Source organism: Salmo salar, chromosome 23, assembly GCF_965601325.2.
Source record: "Salmo salar chromosome 23, fSalSal1, whole genome shotgun sequence".
Taxonomy (NCBI): Eukaryota; Metazoa; Chordata; class Actinopteri; order Salmoniformes; family Salmonidae; genus Salmo; species Salmo salar.
In genome coordinates this window covers 43,367,501-43,393,808 of record NC_138313.1, presented here as the reverse complement: position 1 = coordinate 43,393,808, position 26,308 = coordinate 43,367,501, and the positions used below count along the sequence as shown (strand labels likewise).

The 26,308-nt window shown below is 41.9% G+C and overlaps 1 protein-coding gene across 11 annotated transcripts in view; it reads right to left on the bottom strand.

Moving 5' to 3' along the window:
- The window catches only part of LOC106584645 (inositol hexakisphosphate and diphosphoinositol-pentakisphosphate kinase 1), a 68,055-nt gene extending 58,744 nt beyond the window's left edge, over window positions 1–9,311 (bottom strand). For 10 of the 11 annotated variants that reach the window (XR_006761553.2, XR_014382362.1, XM_045706398.2 and 7 more), the window contains exon 1: window positions 9,229–9,311. The gene's annotated coding sequence lies outside the window, so the exon portion shown is untranslated. Of the gene's footprint in view, window positions 1–652; window positions 833–9,228 lie in introns of those variants that run through there. The other variant, XM_082968154.1, reaches the window with a different exon arrangement.
- Between the last annotated feature and the right edge of the window lie 16,997 nt (window positions 9,312–26,308).

The following is a 26,308-nucleotide window of genomic DNA, read 5'->3' as shown; positions in this document are numbered from 1 at the left end:
CAGTCATTTTTATCCTCCACTACACAATACGCAACTAAATAGTTAGCTAGCTATGTTACTTCAGCTGCATTGCAAGGCAAGCTTACACAATTGTACATTCAATTTGCAGTAAATGCTTTAGCTAGCTAGATTCTTTACTTCATTCCTTTCCCAAGACGACAGCCTGGTTTGCTGGTTCTCAGGAGTCCCTAAAACATTAACATAAAAATTCGTCATTGGAACCACTCGATATGATTGGTCATATAAAAACCTTTGGACCCAAATGCATAATGAGTTCTCTAACTCCCCCTTGTGGTGGTCTGGAGCAATGAAGCCGTGACACTGGGTACCGCTAAGTCCCACGGTGCAAGCTTGCAACTTTTAAAGGAGGAACCACTGTACATGGCAGAACAATCCAAACTCATCTCTCGGCATGTCCAGCCCACTCATTATCTCAGCTAATCATGGCTAGTGGGAAGGTTGCTGACTTCTGTGGCTAAACCAACTAGGCTCCTAAATTAACAATTGTATTTGTGTTTACAGATGGCATACACATTTGTTATTAAGGCACATGAAAGTTCACATGTTCCAGAACGCATTTCTGCCAAAAAGATATAAAAAAAATGTAAAGTTCAAATGGCTCTCCTGTGAAGTAGTGCCGTGCGACATACACCTTGTTTCCTGAAACGAGTCACATATTGTGTGAGCTTTCTTCCATGTTTAAGTCGTCAAAGCACTTGAGGAGTTATGTACAGCTGCCACCATCTTGATTTTCATGCCTTTTTCGCCTCTCCATTCTCGGCCAGTCTGCTCCTCCCAGTCATCTCCTCCCGCTCCTTCTCCCTCCAGACAGACGCAGTGTACACATGCTGCTTCAGAGCAGACAAGCATGCATCAAAACTTTGTTCATTTGTACAATATCTCTCATTTAGATTCGCTTGTAAATTATCCAAACTCACCAAAAATGACATTCAGTAGCTTCTATTTAAACATGGATAAATGTATTCGCTGGACTGCCTGCTTTTTTACACTTAGTTTATTTTCGTTTCCGCTCATTGGCATATTTATCTAGCAACCTCCAAGGAAATTCACTATTAATTGTGCTAATTTTGTTAGCATTCTGGTAACAGATGCCCAATGGTCTTTTTGTGTTTTTGGCGACCCCTTGTGTACTAATACCATAATACCTGGACAAAAGGAACACCTACGACAGAATGCTGTTCATTGACTACAGCTCAGCATTCAAGACCATAGTGCCCTCCAAGCTCATCACTAAGCTAAGGACCCTGGGATTAAACACCTCCCTCTGCAACTGGCTTCTGGACTTCCTGATGGGCCGAGGGTATGCAACACATCCACCACGCTAACCCTCAACACAAGGGCCCCCCCAACGGGTGTGTTCTCAATCCCCTCCTATACTCCCTGTTCACCCATGACTGCACACAACTCCAACACCATCATTAAGAATGAGACAGCCTAAAGGAAGGATGTCAGAGACCTGGCAGTGTTGTGCCAGGACAACAACCTCAACCTCAGCAAGACAAAGGAGCTGATCGTGGAATTGGAGGGCCGAACACACCCTCATCTACGTCGACAGAACAGTCTATGACTTACATTTACATTTACGTCATTTAGCAGACGCTCTTATCCAGAGCGACTTACAGTAGTGAATGCATACATTTCATACAATTTCATACATTTTTTTTTTTCTGTGCTGGCCCCCCGTGGGAATCGAACCCACAACCCTGGCGTTGCAAACACCATGCTCTACCAACTGAGCTACAGGGAAGGCTGGAGTCTTTGACCATTTTTAGGGCCTTCCTCTGACACCGCCTGGTATTGAGATCCCACCCTCATCCACGTCGACAGGGCTGTAGTGGAGCAGGTCGATCACTAAGGAAATATATCATGGTCCACAGACACCGACCCAGTCATGAAGAGGGCATGACAACGCCTCTTCCCCCTCAAGAGGCTGAAAAGATTCGGCATGGGCACTCAGATCCTCAAAAAGTTCTACAGCTCCACTATTGAGAGCATCTTGACTGGCTGCATCACTGCTTCGTATGGCAACTGCTTAGCATCCAAACGCAAGGCGCTACAGAGGGTAGTGCATTTGGCCCAGTACATCACTTGGGCCGAACTCCCTGCATTCCAGGATCTCTATACCAGGCGGTGTCAGAGGAAGGCCCTAAAAACGGTCAAAGACTCCAGCCACCCTAGTCATAGACTGTTCTGTCAACGTGGATGAGTGTGTGTTCGGCCCTCCGTTTCCACGATCAGCTCCTTTGTCTTGGTGACGTTGAGGGAAAGGTTGTTGTCCTGGCACAACACTGCCAGGTCTCCGACCTCCTTCCTTTAAGTTGTCTCATAAGTGGTACCAACAGGATCCTAAACAGCTTCTAACCCCAAGCCATGAGTCTGCTAAATACACTCCGTATACAAAACATTTGTGGATTTATTCCTTGTGTTATTATTTTTATATTACTTCTTTACTTTTTATATTACTTTCCCACCCCCCCTTTCTCTCTGTATTGCTGGGAAGGGCCCCATAAGTAAGCATTTCACTGTTAGTCTACACGTTTTGTAAATAAGCATGTGACAAATTAAATTTGATCTGATTTGAAACAAAACCAACTCCTTTCATGATATACTATAGAATGCTATAGAATGCTAGCACGCTAGCTAAAACCACATGCTTCTTTTAGACAGATCCTGCCCACACATATCTCAACTTTGTCACACATAACATGTGACCATGGGTAACCCCGGTCCCCAGAATAGCCTGCCCTCCTTTCAGGGGGTTGAAAGAGGGCCAGGGGTGGACAGGGTAGAGAAAAGTATCGGGTGCAGAGGCCTACACTAGTAACGCTACCCAAACATAACTCATCACTCTCCTCCACGGCGTTGACACGGACAGGCTGCACTAAACCAAGTGGAAGCCCATCTCGGACACCCGAGGACGGGAGAAACTCATAAATACATAGCTACAACGACAGTGTGAAGACACTCAACACCACCGTGCTCGAAGAAACACAGCATTAAGGCTATCAGGCCTTGAGGGACTGGGAGAAATAGGACTGGTGGGTTGAGGATGAGGAGAATAGTGCTACTGGAATGCCGGCCTCTTCAGTTTCCTTCATTAATTGATGGCTAATGTATGATGGTTGAACACCTAGTGTTGATGGTTGAACACCTAGTGTTGATGGTTGAACACCTAGTGTTGATGGTTGAACACCTAGTGTTGATGGTTGAACACCTAGTGTTGATGGTTGACTTTCAACCTGGTAGATATTACTGTTATATTCTATTATGACGATATACCCTTCAATCATTCATTTAAAAAGTAAAAAAAAAAAAAAAACAGGATGTAGCAACTGCAGATGGCCCCTTTAAAGTATTAGATCCGCCTGTCCTAATGCCTGCCCTTCCGCCTGTCCTAATTCCGCCTGTCCTAATGCCTGCCTGTGTGCCTGTCCTAACGCCTGCCTGTGTGCCAATCTGAAATAACTTCATATAGTGGCAAGAAAAAGTATGTGAACCCTTTGGAATTACCTGGATTTCTGCATAAATTGGTCATAAAATTTGATCTGATCGTCATCTAGGTCACAACAATAAACAGTGTTGAAACTAATAATACACACATCCTCCTCCGACGCCTATGACTAATTTAATCCAAGATGGCTGATAGAACACATCCCCATCTCCCTCTGGCATTGACCGACCCACTGTCTGTCTGGCAGTGTGTCACCTCCACCACCCAAAGTGTGACGAACCCAATAAAGGCTTTTAACCTTTGAGACAGTAACCTTTGTGACAGTGTCCTGTAGAAAGGCCTTGCTTCCACCAATGTTTATGATTAGGGTGGGATCATCAACTGAGCTCTCGGAAAAGGCACTCACTATCCAACTCACTGATAACAGGCCCAATGACGGCCACTGATTGGTTGAATACTAGGGGAGTGAGGTGGTTGGAGTTATCAACAAAGCTGCATGAACAAAATATGATGCCAAGTTTTCAAACTACCGGGTTTTTTTTTTTTTTGTGAAGACATATAAAGTGATCTGTGCATTTGAACAGCAGCATAAACACACCCATTTACTTCTGCATGTCAAAAACCGAATGAACACAGCTTCACGCTGACATGGATTAGATTATACCATGTAGAATGAGCAGTCAGCTCACAAACGAACGCACCAGGGAGAACGCAACAAGCATGCAGATACAATCTGACTGGGGATATCTAGCTAACATGTCACAACTAGCCAGTTAACTTGCAATCTGAAATAACTTCATACGGTGGCAAGAAAAAGTATGTGAACCCTTTGGAATTACCTGGATTTCTGCATAAATTTGATCTGATCTTCATCTAGGTCACAACAATAGACAGTGCGCTTAAACTAATAACACACAAATGATTGTATTTTTCTTGTCTATATTGAATATATCATTAAAACATTCACAGTGTAGGTTGGGAAAAGTATGTGAACCCCTAGGCTAACGACTTCTCCAAAAGCTAATTGGAGTCAGGAGTCCGCTAACCTGGAGTCTAATCAATGAGACGAGATTGGAGATGTTGGTTAGAGCTGCCTTGCCCTATAAAAAAAAAAAAAAAACTCACAAAATTTCAGTTTGCTATTCACAAGAAGCATTGCCTGATGTGAACCATGCCTCAAACAAAAGAGATCTCAGAAGACATAAGAATTGTTGACTTGCATAAAGCTGAAAAGGGTTACATAAGTATCTCTAAAAGCCTCGATGTTCATCAGTCCACGGTAAGACAAATTGTCTATAAATGGATTAAGTTCAGCACTCTCCCTAGGAGTGGCCGTCCTGCAAAGATGACTGCAAGAGCACAGTGCAGAATGCTCAATGAGGTTAAGAAGAATCCACGAGAGTCAGCTAAAGACTTACAGAAATCTCTGGAAGATGCTAACATCTCTGTTGACGAGTCTACGACACGTAAAACACTAAACAAGAATGGTGTTCATGGGAGGACACCACGGAAGAAGCCACTGCTGTCCAAAAAAAACATTGCTGCACGTCTGAAGTTCGCAAAAGAGCATCTGGATGTTCCACAGCGCTACTGGCAAAATATTCTGTGGACAGATGAAACTACAGTTGAGTTGTTTGGAAGGAACACACAACACTATGTGTGGAGAAAAAAAAAGGCACAGCACACCAACATCAAAACATCATCCTATCTGTAAAGTATGATGGAGGGAGCATCATGGTTTGGAGCTGCTTTGCTGCCTCGGGGCCTGGACAGCTTGCTATCATCGATGGAAAAATTAATTCCCAACTTTATCAAGACATTTTGCAGGAGAATGTTAGGCTATCTGTCCACCAATTGAAGGTCAACAGGAATTGGGTGATGCAACAGGACAACGACCCAAAACACAGAAGTAAATCAACAACAGAATGGCTTGAACAGAAGAAAATACACCTTCTGGAGAGGCCCAGTCAGAGTCCTGACCTCAACCCGATTGAGATGCTGTGGCAGTACCACGAGAGCGGTTCACACCAGACATCCCAAGAATATTGTTGAACTGAAACAGTTTTGTAAAGAGGAATGGTCCAAAATTCCTCATGACCATTGTGCAGGTCTGATCCGCAACTACAGAAAACATTTGGTTGAGGTTATTGCTGCCAAAGGAGGATCAACCAGTTATTAAATCCAACATCCTTTTCCCACTCTGCACTGTGAATGTTTACATGGTGTGTTCAATAAAGACATGAAAACGTATAATTGTGTGTGTTATTAGTTTAAGCAGACTGTGTTTGTCTATTGTTGTGACCTAGATGAAGATCAGATCAAATTTTAGGACCAATTTAAGCAGAAATCCAGGTATTTCCAAAGGGTTCACATACATTTTTCTTGCCACCGTATGTACACATTTACCTCACTTTTATGAGCATTTAAAATCCATAATCCAACCATTTTTTTTAGGGGCGGGTTGCCACTGCCAATGACACAGACAACTGTCTGTGCAAATACAGGATCCATATGCTGTCCATTAAAGGGCGTTTCATTTCTAAAGGGATTGAAGGAGACTGCAAAGACCGGCACAGTCAGAGTATTGTTGTCTTCCACTAGCCATTTACTTGTGTTGATTGACAGCAGCATACAAGCGTTCACTATGAAAACAAAGTAGGCCATCATGACTAGTTAGTCATCTAGACTAACAGTTATTATCAGAACACTGAGACTTCACACAGCCTAACAGTTATTATCAGAACACAGAGACTTCACACAGCCTAACAGTTATTATCAGAACACTGAGACATCACACAGCCTAACAGTTATTATCAGAACACTGAGACTTCACACAGCCTAACAGTTATTATCAGAACACAGAGACTTCACACAGCCTAACAGTTATTATCAGAACACAGAGACTTCACACAGCCTAACAGTTATTATCAGAACACTGAGACTTCACACAGCCTAACAGTTATTATCAGAACACTGAGACTTCACACAGCCTAACAGTTATTATCAGAACACTGAGACTTCACACAGCCTAACAGTTATTATCAGAACACTGAGACTTCACACAGCCTAACAGTTATTATCAGAACACTGAGACTTCACACAGCCTAACAGTTATTATCAGAACACTGAGACTTCACACAGCCTAACAGTTATTATCAGAACACTGAGACTTCACACAGCCTAACAGTTATTATCAGAACACTGAGACAGAAGCGAGACTGTGCACAGGTGATTATTATTATTTATTTTCAAAAATCGGAGTAGCCTCCAATGCTTAAATCTTTAACAAATCTGTTCATTATTATGTTCAATAGTCTGGAGTGGACTGAACGTACAGAAGAGGAATGACAATACCTCATTCCCCACCGCCGGCCACCCATCACAGAAATAGCCTAAGCCCTCTAGTCTCCATACCCCAACACTCCTTGACCCAGATGCCATCTACAGCACAGACAATAATCACAGTTTTGAGGAACGCACGACAAAATGCTTACTGTACAGCGAGGAACGCGCAACAAAATGCTTACTGTATAGTGAGGAACGCGCGACAAAATGCTTACTGTACAGTGAGGAACGCGCGACAAAATGCTTACAGTATAGTGAGGAACGCGCGACAAAATGCTTACTGTATAGTGAGGAACGCGCGACAAAATGCTTACTGTATAGTGAGGAACGCGCGACAAAATGCTTACTGTATAGTGAGGAACGCACGACAAAATGCTTACTGTATAGTGAGGAACGCACGACAAAATGCTTACTGTATAGTGAGGAACGCGCGACAAAATGCTTACAGTATAGTGAGGAACGCGCGACAGTATAGTGAGGAACTCGCTCCTTTCATAAAAATAAAAAAAACACATTTTAACCAATACCCATCTATTTTTCAGATTACCTGGAACTACCATTTGGTTAAGTATTGAAACCAAAACGGATTTGAATGAAAAGTATTTGAATAAACATTGAAAAGGTGAATGTAAGAAGCGCTCATCATTTAAAATAGGCTACATGTCATATTATACAGCATATAAACACTAAATAGGTCAGGAGCCAGACAGAAAACCTAAGAAGGAACAAAAAATGATTTAGGATATATTACTTCCCTTATTTCAAAGCTATAGCTTACACACAGAAATAGAATGAAGCTTTTTCAAGTGCGACACAATAGGCTAGTATGGACATAAAGCTCTCAGTATTTAAACATTTAGTTGTATGTACACTAACAACATTTTAAGATGTGTTTTTTTTTTATAAATTCTTTACTACAATGACACACTTATTAGCTACCCACCTCGTTCCTTTCTTTTATCATGTGCACGTAGTAAGTCACCTTGATTTTGCACCTGTGTGTTTTATCAGTTTCTTTATAAAAATATTTTGCAAGTTCCATGACAGTAACTAAAGCAATAGCAACACACAAATGCAGACTACAAATACATGGGATGAACCTCTCTGTCTGTAAAAAGAGAGCTGCATTCTTTTTTAGTTATATACAAAGCAATCTGACAGAAACCCCCTCCATATGGAACATCATTAATTACGATTTTTTTTTAAATCACAAGTTACCAAACCGTTCACAGGAATGGACAACACTAGAGAGCCCTTCAGTCTCCACAGATTTGGGAAAATCTGCATTTTGTTTTTATGCCCCAAATTTGTGGAACAATCTGCAGAGTTCACTGCAGTTAGATGTACTGGTGTCACTCAGGCAGTTTACATTATTGATTGAGGATTTATTTGTAGCTGAATGTGATTCCTTTAATTAAATGTTTTTATTTTAATTGTCTTATTGTGCTGAATTTGATTGTTTTATACACATGTGTATGTTGTTTTAATATTCTGTTTGTATTGTTATGTGTACAGGGCTCTCTTGTAAAATAGATTTTAATCTCAATGTGACTTCCTGTTTAAATAAATGACGGGCGGCCATGCGTGAGCATTAGCGCTACTGGAAGCAGGCAAGAAGGCCAATGCTTCAGCCTTTGCGAATTTCTGTCCGACCTCCAGTCAAAATTGGGCATGCTCAGTTCCAGCTCCACTTCACCAATGGAGTGGAGCAAAGACCAGGCTTTGTGGAATTCAGCTCCAACTACATCGATTCGCCCGAGGTCAATACTTAAAGAAAATGTAAATTATTAGTTCCACCAAACCTGGGGTGTAATCATTATGAAATTCTGTTGCAAACGGTTTACTCCAAACAATAGTTTCTATTGGACAAATTCAGGTAGTTCCCTTTCCCGTTTACGTCTGTTTGGTTCTTAAACGGTAAACGTTTTACACAATGAATACACCCCTGGGGCAATTGTTGCAAAACGTTTATTAAACAGAAGCAAACGGAACCTAACAGAATTTGTCCAATATAAACTCTCGTTATGTTCCGTTTGGTTCATAAACGGTTTCCGTAATGGGAATACGCCCCAGGTCTCTGCTCCACTCCGTTGGAGTTGATCAGAAACTTATTTCACGATGGAGTTAAGTTTAGTCTACTATATTTTTGTTTTGGGAACAAGCTTTGGAACCTGTCTGTCACGAATGGTTCATGTGTTGTTCCTGTCAAGAGAAAGAGTGACAATGTTCTTGCTGCCGCGCGCGAACTGTGTTCGCTAACAACCTTACCTCCATGCCAAATGTTTTTGCGTGCAAATAAATAGTTACAACGTAGCTCACTTCGCTAGTCAACTTTACCTTACAGCCAACACACTGCAGTGACTATAAAGAATGGTAAATGAGTGTTGCGGTGCTCAATTAAAATGACTTACCACTAAATATTAACCAGCTGTCAACTCCGTTCTCCCTCGGTAGTTGTTTTGTCGTGCACGCGGGCTTCCCCTTTCCTTTGAAGTAGGATTTAGTTCTGTAAAACAAAGGGCTTTGTCACTGCCATCTACCGTCTGGAGTGTGTGAGAACATGACCTTGATTGGAAATCAATTTTGTGTTTCTGATAATGAGCTCACAGTGCTATCATAAGTACATAGAAACAAATGATTTACAATGTTTTCAAGTATTACGTTCTTGATACGTTTATTTTATTTAGAAGGAGAATTCTGCTACCTATTATACATTTGACAGGCTAGGGATATGAAATCCTGGGGAGGGTGTCTTTGTCCAGCATTTGATTTACGATGTTGCCTTTGTAAATAAAATACAATTCAATGGCAAGAAAAAAATCTAAGGCTGAAGGATTGGTACAGAGCACAGGTAGGTAGGACTCAATTGATTGAAAAGCCATAATGTTCTCTCATCGGTTTAAAAAAACAGCTAAATCAAATGTCTCAACATAAAATTCCACTCAGTGTAAATGAGTTCACTGAGAAACAGTATTGTTGTGTCAACCTGACAAATAAACATTATACCTACACTGAAAAAAATGAACGTTATTAAATGGTTCTTCCTCCCGATAAAAAACCTTTGAGTTAAGCGGGGGGTTCTTGACATGGCATCTAGGGTTCTTTAGAATTCTGAAAGTTATTGAAATGTATCCCTTTCATAGCACACAGCAAATTGGCCAGTGTTTAACTAGTGTTGATTTTTCAGTGTACCAATTTCTAGTGTTGATTCAGGAGTTAAATTAACACTGTGAAGAGTTTTACATTTGACGTTTGCAGACGCTCTTATCCAGGGCGACTTACTTATTAAGATAGCTAGGTGGAACAACCACAGATCTCAGTCATAGTAAGTACATTTTTCCTCAATAAAGTAGCTATCGGCAAAGTCAGTACTAGTAGAAAAAAAAAGTTCAATTAACATTTACATTTTAGTCATTTAGCAGACGCTCTTATCCAGAGCGACTTACAATAGTGAATGCATACATTTCATACAGTTCATTTGATGCGTTTTTTTGTACTGGCCCCCCGTGGGAATCAAACCCACAACCCTGGCGTTGCACACACCATGCTGGCGTTGCACACACCATGCTCTACCAACTGAGCCACAGTGGCATGAAAGAACCCCAGTGTTGGTGTAATGCCGCGTTCACGTGCTAGTCGGAACTAGGAAACAACAAATTAGCAAGTCGGAAATGTCTACGTTTCCTAGTTCCGGCTAGCACGTGAACACAGCATTTATAACCAGAGTTTAACCAAAACCATGGCCATCATTATCATATGCTGTTTTGCAGGTTGATTTCATTTTATTTTATGTTTTACCTCGTGGGGTAAGAGTTGAATACCCCTGCTTTGGGTAGTCTCATATCTTAGTCTTCCTAACCTTGGCAGTCTTTCTGAATGCAGGTTGCGGGTGAATAAAAATTCCAAATGTTGGATATCCCAACTCTGGCTGGATTCCAATAGAAATTACACATTATTTTGCAAGCCAGCATAATGTGACTTGAAGGCCTGATGTGGCCTGTAAACCATGAGTTTCAGTCCACTTTATTAGGGTAAAACTAGGCCCTCAAAATAAGGCCTTAGGAAATGTGTATTTTATTGTCTTCAATCATTTCATTTGAATGATAACATCACTTAGGATCTCACTTAGTGAAGGCCACAGGACTGAAAATGAATGAATGCAACAACCATGCCTCTGTCACTAGCAAACACAGTCAAGGGTGATACTGTAACTATAAAATTCACTCGAAAGGGACGCTGGGAAATATGCAAATAAGGCTCAACACCAGTGGAGGCTCATAATAGTGGCTGGAATGGAGTATCATGGCTGGAATGGAGTATCATGGCTGGAATGGAGTCAATGGAATGGTATCAAACACATCACTCCATTCCGGCCATTATTATCAGCCGTCCTCCCCGCAGCAGCCTCAAACGTTTCACTGTTAGTTTGTTGTTTACAAAGCATGTGACGAATACATTACAGTCGTGGCCAAAAGTTTTGAGAATGACACAAATATTAATTTCACAAAGTCTGCTGCCTCAGTTTGTTTGATGGCAATTTGCATATACTCCAGAATGTTATGAAGAGTGATCAGATGAATTGCATTTAATTGCAAAGTCCCTCTTTGCCATGCAAATGAACTGAATCACCAAAAAACATTTCCACTGCATTTCAGCCCTGCCACAAAAGGACCAGCTGACATCACGTCAGTGATTCTCTCGTTAACACAGGTGTGAGTGTTGACGAGGACAAGGCTGGAGATCACTCTGTCATGCTGATTGAGTTTGAATAACAGACCGGAAGCTTCAAAAGGAGGGTGGTGCTTGGAATCATTGTTCTTTCCTCTGTCAACCATGGTTACCTGCAAGGAAACATGTGCTGTCATCATTGCTTTGCACAAAAAGGGCTTCACAGGCAAGGATATTGCTGCCAGTAAGATTGCACCTAAATCAACCATTTATCGGATCATCAAGAACTTCAAGGAGAGCGGTTCAATTGTTGTGAAGAAGGCTTCAGGGCGCCCAAGAAAGTCCAGCAAGCGCCAGGACCGTCTCCTAAAGTTGATTCAGCTGCGGGATCGGGGCACTACCAGTACAGAGCTTGTTCAGGAATGGCAGCAGGCAGGTGTGAGTGCATCTGCACGCACAGTGAGGCGAAGACTTTTGGAGGATGGCCTGGTGTCAAGAAGGGCAGCAAAGAAGTCACTTCTCTCCAGGAAAAACATCAGGGACAGACTGATATTCTGCAAAAGGTACAGGGATTGGACTGCTGAGGACTGGGGTAAAGTCATTTTCTCTGATGCATCCCCTTTCCAATTGTTTGGGGCATCCGGAAAAAAGCTTGTCCGGAGAAGACAAGGTGAGCGCTACCATCAGGGAGTGGGCTGACTCACAATGTTGCCTAAGAACACAGCCATGATTAAAGAATGGTTCCAACACATCCTCCGAGAGCAACTTCTCCCAACCATCCAGGAACAGTTTGGTGACGAACAATGCCTTTTCCAGCATGATGGAGCACCTTGCCATAAGGCAAAAGTGATAACTTTTGTCTTGGGGAACAAAACATTGATGTTTTGGGTCCATGGCCAGGGAACTCCCCAGACCTTAATCCCATTGAGAACCTGTGGTCAATCCTCAAGAGGCAGGTGGACAAACAAAACCCCACAAATTCTGACAAACTCCAAGCATTGATTATGCAAGAATGGGCTGCCATCAGTCAGGATGTGGCCCAGAAGTTAATTAACAGCATGCCAGGGCGGATTGCAGAGGTCTTGAAAAATAAGTGTCAACACTGAAAATATTGACTCTTTGCATCAACTTCATGTAATTGTCAATAAAAGCCTTTGTACACTTATGAAATGCTAGTAATTATACTTCAGTTTTCCATAGTAACATCTGACAAAAATATCTAAAGACACTGAAGCAGCAAACTTAGTGGAAATTAATATTTGTGTCATTATCAAAACTTTTGGCCACAACTGTACATTATTTAATTTAATTTGTGTGTCGTATTTTCAGGGAAACATGTTCCATTCATATCACATAGGAACAGGAGTGTGACTTCCCTCTTTTGCTCAGGTGCATTGTTTGTATATCGTTGTATTTAAAATTTGTGTGACTGATCATGACTATCAGTGTTTAGTTACTTGTCGTGTTTTTGATCCCGGGAAGAATAGCTACTGCTTTGTCAAAAGCTAATGGGGATCCGAATAAACCAAACCAAACCAAACCAGAATACGAGGCTATTCTAACTGACACAGGGACATTGAGGAGAAAGGCTCTACATAAAAACCAAAATCGAGAGCTCAGTGAATGTGGTCTCAAATAAGTGCAGGAGGGTTAATGTGTCATGGGCGATGCGGTAGAAGGACAGCATGCCGGTTTGCCAGTCCAGATACACTCTTACTCTATTGGAGAAGGGGTTACTTAAGAAAGTGCCCTTATCATTGACCCAGGCAATGTATATGTTGTTGTAACACCTCAGGCTCCAAGATATGTCATTGTGGTCAAGCAGTATGCCATTAGCACACTATGACATCAGCACACTATGCCAATAGCACACTATGACATCAGCACACTATGACATCAGCACACTATACCATCAGCACACTATGCCATCAGCACACTATGATATCAGTACACTATGCCATCAGCACACTATGACATCAGCACACTAGTGCCATCAGTCGATTCTTTCATATGCCACTCCTATAACTGTTTGTATCATATTTTGTGCTGCTACCATGTTGTGCTGCTGCCATGTTGTGTTGCTACCATGTTGTGTTGTCATGTGTTGCTGCCATGCTATGTTGTTGTCTTAGGTCTCTCTTTATGTAGTGTTGTGTTGTCTCTCTTGTCGTGGTGTGTGTTTTGTCCTATATATTTTATATTTTTAATCCCAGCCCCTGTCCCCGCAGGAGGCCCTTTGCCTTTTGGTAAGCCGTCATTGTAAATAAGAATTGGTTCTTAACTGACTTGCCTAGTTAAAGAAAGGTTAAATAAATAAATACAAAATCAATATGAATAAGCGGTTGGCCCACTCAACTCAACGTCCCAGTAACATTGCTCAGTCAGAACCATTGCTCAGGAAGCACTTGTCACGTCCTGACCAGGTAAAGAGGTCATTTGCCATAGTAAAATGGTCAGGGCGTGGCAGGGGGTTGTTTTGTGTGGATTTTGGGGTTTTCTGTTTCTATGTGGGAGTGTTCTAGTTTTCTATTTCTATGTGTTGTTTTTCCATGTTTGGCCAGTGTATGGTTTCCAATCAGAGGCAGGTGTCTTTCGTTGTCTCTGATTGGAAGACATACTTAGGCAGCCTGTTTTTCCTTTGGGGTTGTGGGTAGTTGTTTTCCGTTTACTCTAAGTATACCTGACAGGACTGTGTTGGTTGTGTTGTTATTTTGTCAAGTGTCTTCATTAAAGTATTGAAAATGAGCACTATCCACGCTGCGTCTTGATCTCCATTCCACGACCCCTGTGACAGCACTTGTGATTGTTTCTCAAATCTCTCTGGGTAATCAGGATACAACTGCTCATTTCTCCCCCATCACCTTTTTGATCATGTCCGTTAGAGAGAGGAGTCTGTGTGCTGTTTTTAGGTCCAGTGTGAGCTCACAGGCATCTGATGGTGAAGACCAAGACAAATAACAGAATGTCATTTAATAATCTCAAATAACGCTTTTCAGAAAACCTCTGACAAATTCTAAAAGATTCCAGAAACCAGACCACTTAAAAGGCACAACACAAGTACCATAGGTGCTGAGAAGTAAACTGTACGTATTAGTATTACTATACGTTTAGGGTTAAGTACCTTACTCAAGGTCACAATGGCAGGAGACGCTATCTAGGAAAGCTAGAATCCCCTCGGATTCTTTGGATTCAAAGTTTTTGTGGACACAGATCTGCCTTCCGAGCCTACACGCTCCTCATATTTCATTGGATATTCTGTAACTTGTCATCGTTATTTTTCACTGCAGTCATCAAAACTGAAATTTCTGAAACCGGAACTCTCCATCATGGGCCACACTGTAGAGAAAAAAAATAATCGTCATTCAGTATCACATACACAAAGACACACGCCGATGTCCCACCCAATACCTGCTGTCCTATTAGTGACAACTCAATAGTAGCCAACCTTAAAGAGGTCTGTGACATTAAAAGGCAAAGAGGTCAACAAACAGTTATCACATTACTGTTCTTACCGTTATACTATCAATGTCTAGGTCTAAACAACATCAGTTAAAAGTTTGTTTGGCACAATTTCAATAATGATAACTACCCTTAAAATTCATGTCACATGAATACCGTTGACACAAATATCTACATACTTGGGTTTCACCAGTCTACAGTGTGGATCTCTCAGTGCAGCAGACAGTCGCGTAACTCTTGAACGGCCTAGGTGATTGTAGCTCAGGTCCAGATCTCTCAGGTGTGAGGAGCTTAGAGCTGAGGCCAATGCTACACAGCATTTGGGAGTCAGATTACATTCGACCTAAAGATGTGTATTGCCTTGTCCACAGCTGTCAGGGGGATTGTAGCTCAGGTCCAGCTCTCTCAGGGGGATTGTAGCTCAGGTCCAGATCTCTCAGGGTGATTGTAGCTCAGGTCCAGCTCTCTCAGGGTGATTGTAGCTCAGGTCCAGCTCTCTCAGGGGGATTGTAGCTCAGGTCCAGATCTCTCAGGGTGATTGTAGCTCAGGTCCAGCTCTCTCAGGGTGATTGTAGCTCAGGTCCAGCTCTCTCAGGGTGATTGTAGCTCAGGTCCAGCTCTCTCAGGGGGATTGTAGCTCAGGTCCAGATCTCTCAGGGTGATTGTAGCTCAGGTCCAGCTCTCTCAGGGTGATTGTAGCTCAGGTCCAGCTCTCTCAGGGGGATTGTAGCTCAGGTCCAGATCTCTCAGGGTGATTGTAGCTCAGGTCCAGCTCTCTCAGGGTGATTGTAGCTCAGGTCCAGCTCTCTCAGGGTGATTGTAGCTCAGGTCCAGCTCTCTCAGGGTGATTGTAACTCAGGTCCAGCTCTCTCAGGGGGATTGTAGCTCAGGTCCAGCTCTCTCAGGGGGATTGTAGCTCAGGTCCAGATCTCTCAGGGTGATTGTAGCTCAGGTCCAGCTCTCTCAGGGTGATTGTAGCTCAGGTCCAGATCTCTCAGGGGGATTGTAGCTCAGGTCCAGATCTCTCAGGGGGATTGTAGCTCAGGTCCAGCTCTCTCAGGGTGATTGTAGCTCAGGTCCAGCTCTCTCAGGGTGATTGTAACTCAGGTCCAGCTCTCTCAGGGTGATTGTAGCTCAAGTCCAGATCTCTCAGGGTGATTGTAGCTCAGGTCCAGATCTCTCAGGGCGTTCGAGGCTTGCATTCTATGTTTTCTGGCCAGAAGATTCACATTGCTGTTGACAAATGTAAGAAACACATACTGTATGAAGTATGAAGTGGTGTTGGATGAAGTATAAAGTAGTGTTGGATGAAGTATAAAGTAGTGTTGAATCAAATATAAAGTAGTGTTGAATCAAGTATAAAGTAGTGTTGAATGAAGTATAAAGTAATGTTGAATCAAGTATAAAGTAGTGTTGAATCAAATATAAAGTAGTGTTGAATCAAATATAAAGTAGTGTTGAATCAAGTATAAAGTAGTGTTGAATCAAGTATAAAGTAGTGTTGAATCAAGTATAAAGTAGTGTTGAATCAAGTATAAAGTAGTGTTGAATCAAGTATAAAGTAGTGTTGGATAACGTATAAAGTAGTGCTGGATCATGTATAAAGTAGTGATGAATCAAGTATAAAGTAGTGTTGGATGAAGTATAATTCGTTAAGAATTCAAGTTGAATACAAGTTGAATGAGCTAAATATAGTAAAATTCAAACATGGCCATCGGAGATGTGACATTAGTAACAGACCATGGACATACAGTAGATATATAAATGAGGATGATCCATTTGCACACCGACACACAGGCGTAGACAGAGACGGCCCTGACGTGCCTGCAGACAGGTCTGTATGGGTCCTGTGGGCTCTCTGTCAAGAAGAAGCCGGTGTGGGGAGGCTCCCGGTCCCATCATGAAACAGGACATGAGAGGCCAGTCTGTACTGTGGCATAAGGAATCAGTGTTCCCTAAAAACCAACACTCACCCCTCTCAAACCCCCCCTACCCCCTCCACCTCTCAGACACCACTCGGGCTCTACAGTGTACATTTGGATATGATTATGTAATAAAGGCGAAGGCAGTGGAGGTAGTAATAACCTCTTAGGCGCCCTTTTTCTTCTCCCCAGAGCCTAATTGGTCGACCGGCCGCCTCTGGTGCCAGTACTCTTGGGTCAGTGGTGGCCATCTTGGTTTTTTACCCGGGAAGAAACTAGGGCCTTGTTCCTAGTAAATAGTTTACAAGGAAAGAGAACTAGAGGACATCTGGGGTGAAGAGGTTTGTGTAAAGAACGCAGTGGCATGTCATTTAGCTCAGGTGCAGAGTGAGCCGTTTAGAACATTAAGAGCCATCAGAGAGGCATATATAAGCTTCGATCCATCTTGTGACGGGGGGAAAAAAACGGTTGGATAAACTCTGTGTATGTCATTGTTTGTCCTGACTAAATGAACCACATAGTCAATGGTAAAAAAAAAAAAAATGTCCAGTTGGAGACTTACAGTGAGTTTCAAAAGTATTGGGACAATGGCCATTTTGTTGTTGTTTTGGCTCTGTACTCCAGAACTTTGGATTTGGAAATAATACAATGACTATGAAGTTAAAGTGCAGACTGTCAGCTTTAATTTGAGGGTTTTTTCATTCATATCAGGTGAACCGTTTAGAAATTGGGACAAATTCACTTATGTGTATTAAAGTAGTTAAACGTTTACTATTTGGACCCATATTCCTAACACACAATGACTACATCAAGCTTGTGACTCTACAAACTTGTTGGATGCATTTTGCTGTTTGTTTTGGTTGTGTTTCAGATTAATATTTTGTGCCCAATAAAAATGAATGGCAAATAATGTATTTTGTCATTTTGGGCTAACTTTTATTGTAAATAAGAATAGAATGTGTTTCTAAACACTTCTACATTAATGAGGACGCTGTCATGATTACGGATAATCCTGAATGAATCGTGAATAATGATGAGTGAGAAAGTTAGAGAGACACAAATATCATACCCCTAAGACATGCTAACCTCTCACCATTACAATAACAGGGGAGGTTAGCATTTTATATCATACCCCTAAGACATGCTAACCTCTCACCATTACAATAACAGGAGCTGTAACTTTGCCACTGATCATTATTCATAGTGATTTACAATGTGGTACAGTACACACGTGTGTTCCTGTATAGTAGCTAAGCTAGCTACTGTATAACAGTTACAACTTCCACTCTAGTCTCAGTGTGTGATTAAAACATCACTTTTGAGACACTATTTTGTGGCCTAACAAAGTGTTTACAATACATCAATAGACTGTGCCTTTAGGTGCCTACCTGTAACTCTACACATTCACCAGTCTATTCCCATAATACAATGTTCAACAGATGATTTCCAGTAGGTCTGGTTTGCCTAGACATCCCAATAAGTTGGCAGAGCAGAGGGAGTCAAAAATTGGGGTATAAATTGCATAAACACATATGTAGGCTATATATTTAGTGACTAGTCCCTACCTCCCACAATACAGCTAGCTATTCATTTATAAGGAGGGCTGTGAAAAAAAAATCAGTCTTCTCCCCTGACATACAGTGAGAGGCTGTGTCAACAGAGCCCTGAGCGGGGGGAGAGCAGATGGAAGGCTGAGTGAAAGGAGCCCTGAGCGGGGGAGAGGAGATTGAAGGTTGAGTGAAAGGAACCATTATGTCTAGCCCTGTGGCCCCAAGTCATGATGGAGGAGAGTGATGAGTAGAAGCATTAACGCCAGGGGAGGGACTATTACAGTGCAGTATACAACTAAGCCCCATAGAGATGACTGGAGAGTTTGGATAATCCCCTGCGGCTCATTACTGTCTCCAAGTGACAGCGCCATCTGTTGGTTGTGAAGATTCACTGCAGGAGTGAATGGCAGGAATCCATCAATGCGAATACATTTTATCCACCTTCTTAAAATGAAGTCTGGAGTTTGTGTGCTTGTATTTGTGTGTTACTGTTAATATCCCTTGGAAACATTGTAATGTTTATTTAAAAATGTTCTCTCTCTCTTTATCAGACCAGGGTTCAAATGATATTTATATTGTATTTCAATTACTGTCAAATACATTTCGAGGTATGCATTTTAATATTTTTTCTTTGAAAGTACAAATAGTTGAGTATTGAATTGTATTTGGAAAAACATTAGGAAACTATTGGCATGTATTTTAAAATACAAATATTTAAATACATGTAAATACTTGAACCCAGGTCTGTTTGGTCCTGAGGGTATTTGAAAGCTATTTGGAAACAAGTATTTAAAAAAAGTTGTAAATAGAAAATTATTTGAAAATACTTTTATATACTTAAAATATAAGTAGTTGATTCGGCCACATTATAAAAAAATACTCAAATACACAGAAAATAAGTATTTCAGATACAAATACTTAAATACACATGTATTTTAATATACTTACCAATAAACAGTACAAAATTGTGATAGGTAGCTCGTCTGTGTCGTCCTTGTGGGTTTGTTGAATTAGGCCTACTAAGCTAACGAAATCCTCATTTTCATGATTTAAAAAAAATAATCTTTATCAAACATTATAATGAGCTTGTAAGAGAAGCCTTCTGACATAATCAGAGTAGCTAACACCACATGACAGGACTGTAAATGTGTGGACCGCGCCTTGTCACACTATTTTTGGCTCAGGGCGTCTTATTTGAGAATCTCTGTTTTAGGTGTGAATGCTGCCTCGTTCAGAGGGGTGTTTTAAAATCATGCAGGTATTTTGGAGCGTCATTCAGCAGCCTTTATAAAGGTATAGCAGGGTATGTCTGTCTGCCTGTCTGTGAGTGTGAGCTTGTGTGAGCATGTGTGAGTGTGTGTGTGCGTGTGTGTGTGTGTGTGTGCACCTGTACACAGTATAACAGTTTCAGTTTGGAGTTTTAATGTCACGTACACAATTACAGTGAAACGCTTTTCTTGCAAACTCTAACTCCAACAATGCAGTAATCAATATCAATGTAGTACTAAAAATAACAAGGTAGAACAAAAACACACAACATATCAAATAAGAAATAGAAGAACACGAGAAAGTAAGAGGCTATATACAGATTCAGTTCCAGTACCATATTAACAATGTGCAGGGATACTGGAGTGATGGAGGTAGATATGTATAGGGGTAAGGTGACTATATACAGGGTCAGTACCATATTAACAATGTGCAGGGATACTGGAGTGATGGAGGTAGATATGTATAGGGGTAAGGTGACTATATACAGGGTCAGTACCATATTAACAATGTGCAGGGATACTGGAGTGATGGAGGTAGATATGTATAAGGGTAAGGTGACTATATACAGGGTCAGTACCATATTAACAATGTGCAGGGATACTGGAGTGATGGAGGTAGATATGTATAGGGGTAAGGTGACTATATACAGGGTCAGTACCATATTAACAATGTGCAGGGATACTGGAGTGATGGAGGTAGATATGTATAAGGGTAAGGTGACTATATACAGGGTCAGTACCATATTAACAATGTGCAGGGATACTGGAGTGATGGAGGTAGATATGTATAGGGGGAAGGTGACTATATACAGGATCAGTACCATATTAACAATGTGCAGGGATACTGGAGTGATGGAGGTAGATATGTATAGGGGGAAGGTGACTATATACAGGGTCAGTACCATATTAACAATGTGCAGGGATACTGGAGTGATGGAGGTAGATATGTATAAGGGTAAGGTGACTAGCCATCAGGATATAATAAACAGAGTAGCAGGAGCGTGAGGTGGCCCTGTGAGTGGGCCCTGTGAGGTGGCCCTGTAAGTGAACCCTGTGAGTGAACCCTGTGAGTGGACCCTGTGAGTGGACCCTGTGAGTGAACCCTGTGAGTGAACCCTGTGAGTGGGCCCTGTGAGGTGGCCCTGTAAGTGAACCCTGTAAGTGAACCCTGTGAGTGGACCCTGTGAGTGGACCCTGTGAGTGGACCCTGTGAGTGAACCCTGTGAGTGGACCCTGTGAGTGGACCCTGTGAGTGAACCCTGTGAGTGAACCCTGTGAGTGGGCCCTGTGAGGTGGCCCTGTAAGTGAACCCTGTAAGTGAACCCTGTAAGTGGACCCTGTGAGTGAACCCTGTGAGTGGGCCCTGTGAGTGGGCCCTGTGAGGTGGCCCTGTAAGTGAACCCTGTAAGTGAACCCTGTAAGTGGACCCAGTGAGTGAACCCTGTGAGTGGGCCCTGTGAGTGGGCCCTGTGAGGTGGCCCTGTAAGTGAACCCTGTAAGTGAACCCTGTGAGTGAACCCTGTGAGTGGGCCCTGTGAGGTGGCTCTGTGAGTGAACCCTGTGAGTGGACCCTGTGAGTGGACTCTGTGACTGGGCCATGTGAGTGGGCCCTGTGAGTCCCTGTGAGTCCCTGTGAGTGGGCCCTGTGACTGGGCCCTGTGAGTGTTTATGGAGACACTGCAAAAATGTCATTAAATACGAGGGTCAACTCAGATAGTCTGTGTAGCCATTTTGTAGAAGGTGAGTCAATACACCTTCTGAAATAGTCACATCAGCACTTTTCCACAGACTTCAAATGTATCACCCTAAATAAAAACCTCTATAAGTTATTCATGTTGATCCCATACAAACTGCAAGCACCAGCAATTCCCAACGTGTTTCCTGCTATCAGTGTATGCATGGCCCTATTCTGATATTTTGAGTCGTGGTGAAGAGAGTGAGAGAAAACTCACAGACCTGTGTTTACCCCTCAAGGCAGAAACAGCTCTCTCACAGAGGGAAGGTATGTAATACTTGCAGAGGCCGGTCAGAGTCAGAGCTTTATTCATTGGTACTCATGAGCCATAGTTAGCTGAGAGGGGACATGATACTGGTCTCTCTCCATAGTTAGCTGAGAGGGGACATGATACTGGTCTCTCTCCATAGTTAGCTGAGAGGGGACATGATACTGGTCTCTCTCCATAGTTAGCTGAGAGGGGACATGATACTGGTCTCTCTCCATAGTTAGCTGAGAGGGGACATGATACTGGTCTCTCTCCATAGTTAGCTGAGAAGGGACATGATACTGGTCTCTCTCCATAGTTAGCTGAGAGGGGACATGATACTGGTCTCTCTCCATAGTTAGCTGAGAGGGGACATGATACTGGTCTCTCTCCATAGTTAGCTGAGAGGGGACATGATACTGGTCTCTCTCCATAGTTAGCTGAGAGGGGACATGATACTGGTCTCTCTCCATAGTTAGCTGAGAAGGGACATGATACTGGTCTCTCTCCATAGTTAGCTGAGAGGGGACATGATACTGGTCTCTCTCCATAGTTAGCTGAGAGGGGACATGATACTGGTCTCTCTCCATAGTTAGCTGAGAGGGGACATGATACTGGTCTCTTTCCATAGTTAGCTGAGAAGGGACATGATGCTGGTCTCTCTCCATAGTTAGCTGAGAGGGGACATGATACTGGTCTCTCTCCATAGTTAGCTGAGAGGGGACATGATACTGGTCTCTCTCCATAGTTAGCTGAGAAGGGACATGATACTGGTCTCTCTCCATAGTTAGCTGAGAGGGGACATGATACTGGTCTCTCTCCATAGTTAGCTGAGAGGGGACATGATACTGGTCTCTCTCCATAGTTAGCTGAGAGGGGACATGATACTGGTCTCTCTCCATAGTTAGCTGAGAGGGGACATGATACTGGTCTCTCTCCATAGTTAGCTGAGAAGGGACATGATACTGGTCTCTCTCCATAGTTAGCTGAGAGGGGACATGATACTGGTCTCTCTCCATAGTTAGCTGAGAGGGGACATGATACTGGTCTCTCTCCATAGTTAGCTGAGAGGGGACATGATACTGGTCTCTCTCCATAGTTAGCTGAGAGGGGACATGATACTGGTCTCTCTCCATAGTTAGCTGAGAGGGGACATGATACTGGTCTCTCTCCATAGTTAGCTGAGAGGGGACATGATACTGGTCTCTCTCCATAGTTAGCTGAGAGGGGACATGATACTGGTCTCTCTCCATAGTTAGCTGAGAAGGGACATGATACTGGTCTCTCTCCATAGTTAGCTGAGAGGGGACATGATACTGGTCTCTCTCCATAGTTAGCTGAGAGGGGACATGATGCTGGTCTCTCTCCATAGTTAGCTGAGAGGGGACATGATACTGGTCTCTCTCCATAGTTGGCTGAGAGGGGACATGAAGCAGCTCTCCATGGAACATAGGTCTATCAACGATACCTGCTGAAAGACTGTCAGTCTACCTTTGTCTCTGAAAAATCACAATATACAGTGGCAAGAAAAAGTATGTGAGAAAGTTCAGCACTGTTGCTACTCTCCCTAGGAGTGGCCATCCTGCAAAGATGACTGCAAGAGCACAGTGCAGAATGCTCACTGAGGTTAAGAAGAATCCTAGAGTGTCAGCTAAAGACTTACAGAAATCTCTGGAACATGCTAACATCTTGGTTGACGAGTCTACGACACGTAAAACACTAAACAAGAATGGTGTTCATGGGAGGACACCACGGAAGAAGCCACTGCTGTCCAAATAAAGTTTGCAAAAGTGCACCTGGATGTTCCACAGCACTACTGGCAAAATATTCTGTGGACAGATGAAACTACAGTTGAGTTGTTTGGAAGGAACACACAACACTATGTGTGGAGAAAAAAAAAGGCACAGCACACCAACATCAAAACATCATCCTATCTGTAAAGTATGATGGAGGGAGCATCATGGTTTGGAGCTGCTTTGCTGCCTCGGGGCCTGAACAGCTTGCTATCATCGACGGAAAAATGAATTCCCAAGTTAGCAAGACATTTTGCAGGAGAAAGTAAGGCTATCTGTCCACCAATTGAAGCTCAACAGAAGTTGGGTGATGCAACAGGACAACCATCCAAAACACAGAAGTAAATCAACAACAGAATGGCTTCTTCAACAGAAGAAAATACACCTTCTGGAGAGGCCCAGTCAGAGTCCTGACCTCAACCCGATTGAGATGCTGTGGCAGTACCACGAGAGAGCAGTTCACACCAGACAACCCAATAATATTTCTGAACTGAAACAGTTTTGTAAAGAGGAATGGTCCAAAATTCCTCATGACCATTGTGCAGGTCTGATCCGCAACTACAGAAACGTTTGGTTGAGGTTATTGCTGCCAAAGGAGGGTCAACCAGTTATTAAATCCAACATCCTTTTTCCACCCTGCACTGTGAATGTTTACATGGTGTGTTCAATAAAGACATGAAAACGTATAATTGTGTGTGTTATTAGTTTAAACAGACTGTGTTTGTCTATTGTTGTGACCTAGATGAAGATCAGATCAAATTTTAGGACCAATTTATGCAGAAATCCAGGTATTTCCAAAAGGTTCACATGCTTTTTCTTGCCACTGTATGTGCTTTATTGAATTAGCCAACCACATTCAAAAGTCCAGGAGACCTCCCCAAAAAATGTAGTCTTCACTGTCTCACAAATTGAGAGGAACCTTATATTCTGCCATGGGAAACAGCAGACTGAGAATAACACGTTGCTTCCAGAAGGGGAGTCATTTCCCATCTTATAGTTGTTTTTGTGAGTCATTCCTTCAGTGTCCTCACCCATTCAGGCCCCTTCCATAAAAACACTATGTCTGGTTCTGAGCACTCCCTATTGGCCCTAAAACGAAGTGACCCCTCAAGTCATAAAGTCTCTACACTCAGCACTTCTACCGACCCAGTACAACTCTACACAACTGTACTATATTATTGGCATCAGCCCTGTGCCCCAGACAAGAATACTTCATTGTCCAGGGATTGTGTGTTTCACTTTTCTTACTCTATAAAACATAATCACTTGTTAGGTCTGATATGATTGTGTGTTTAATAATATTAGCAGAGCTCAACATGTCAATGATTCTCATGGTATTAAGGATTATTAATGAAGAGAACAAAATGGAGGTGGGGGGATAAGGAGAAAATTAAAATTGGAAATGTTTTCTTTGGTGAAGTTTTTATTGTATTTAAAAAAGAAAGAAAAGGCTACTGTACAGTACATCAGAGGTAAGTACAGCCAGTAGTCTCACCTCTGTACAAACCATACAGGCAGACAGGTAGAGTAACGATTTGGGTTTGAATCCAACTGACCCACCTTTCCCTAATCTCACTCACACACACACACACACACACACACACACACACACACACACACACACACACACACACCTCACCCCAAACACATCCAATACTGTATGTCACGTCAAAACTAGCTGATTTTTGGCCTCTGCAAAAGATCTACATTAACATGCAGTACAAACAGTCAGCTCCTATTATGGAGTATCTACTGTATCTATTATGGAGTATCTACTGTATCTTTTATAGAGTATCTACTGTATCTATTATAGAGTATCTACTGTATCTATTATGGAGTATCTACTGTATCTATTATGGAGTATCTACTGTATCTATTATGGAGTATCTACTGTATCTATTATGGAGAATCTACTGTATCTATTATGGAGTATCTACTGTATCTATTATGGAGTATCTACTGTATCTATTATGGAGTATCTACTGTATCTATTATGGAGTATCTACTGTATCTATAATGGAGTATCTACTGTATCTATTATGGAGTATCTACTGTATCTTAGTCCCATCTTAGTCCCTATTATGGAGTATCTACTGTATCTATTACGGAGTATCTACTGTATCTATTATGGAGTATCTACTGTATCTATTATGGAGTATCTACTGTATCTTAGTCCCATCTTAGTCCCTATTATGGAGTATCTACTGCATCTATTATAGAGTATCTACTGTATCTATTATAGAGTATCTACTGTATCTATTGTGGAGTATCTACTGTATCTATTATGGAGTATCTACTGTATCTATTATGGAGTATCTACTGTATCTTAGTCCCATCTTAGTCCCTATTATGGAGTATCTACTGTATCTATTATAGACTATCTACTGTATCTATTATAGAGTATCTACTGTAGCTATTATGGAGTATCTTTCTGTATCTATTATGGAGTATCTACTGTATCTTAGTCCCATCTTAGTCCCTATTATAGAGTATCTACTGTATCTATTATAGAGTATCTACTATATCTATTATAGAGTATCTACTGTATCTATTATAGAGTATCTACTGTATCTATTATGGAGAATCTACTGTATCTTAATCCATATTATAGAGTATCTACTGTATCTATTATGGCGTATCTACTGTATCTATTATGGAGTATCTACTGTATCGATTATACAGTATCTACTGTATCTTAATCCATATTATAGAGTATCTACTGTATCTATTATGGAGTATCTACTTTATCTATTATAGAGTATCTACTGTATCTATTATGGAGTATCTACTGTATCTATTATGGAGTATCTACTGTATCTTAGTCCCATCTTAGTCCCTATTATGGAGTA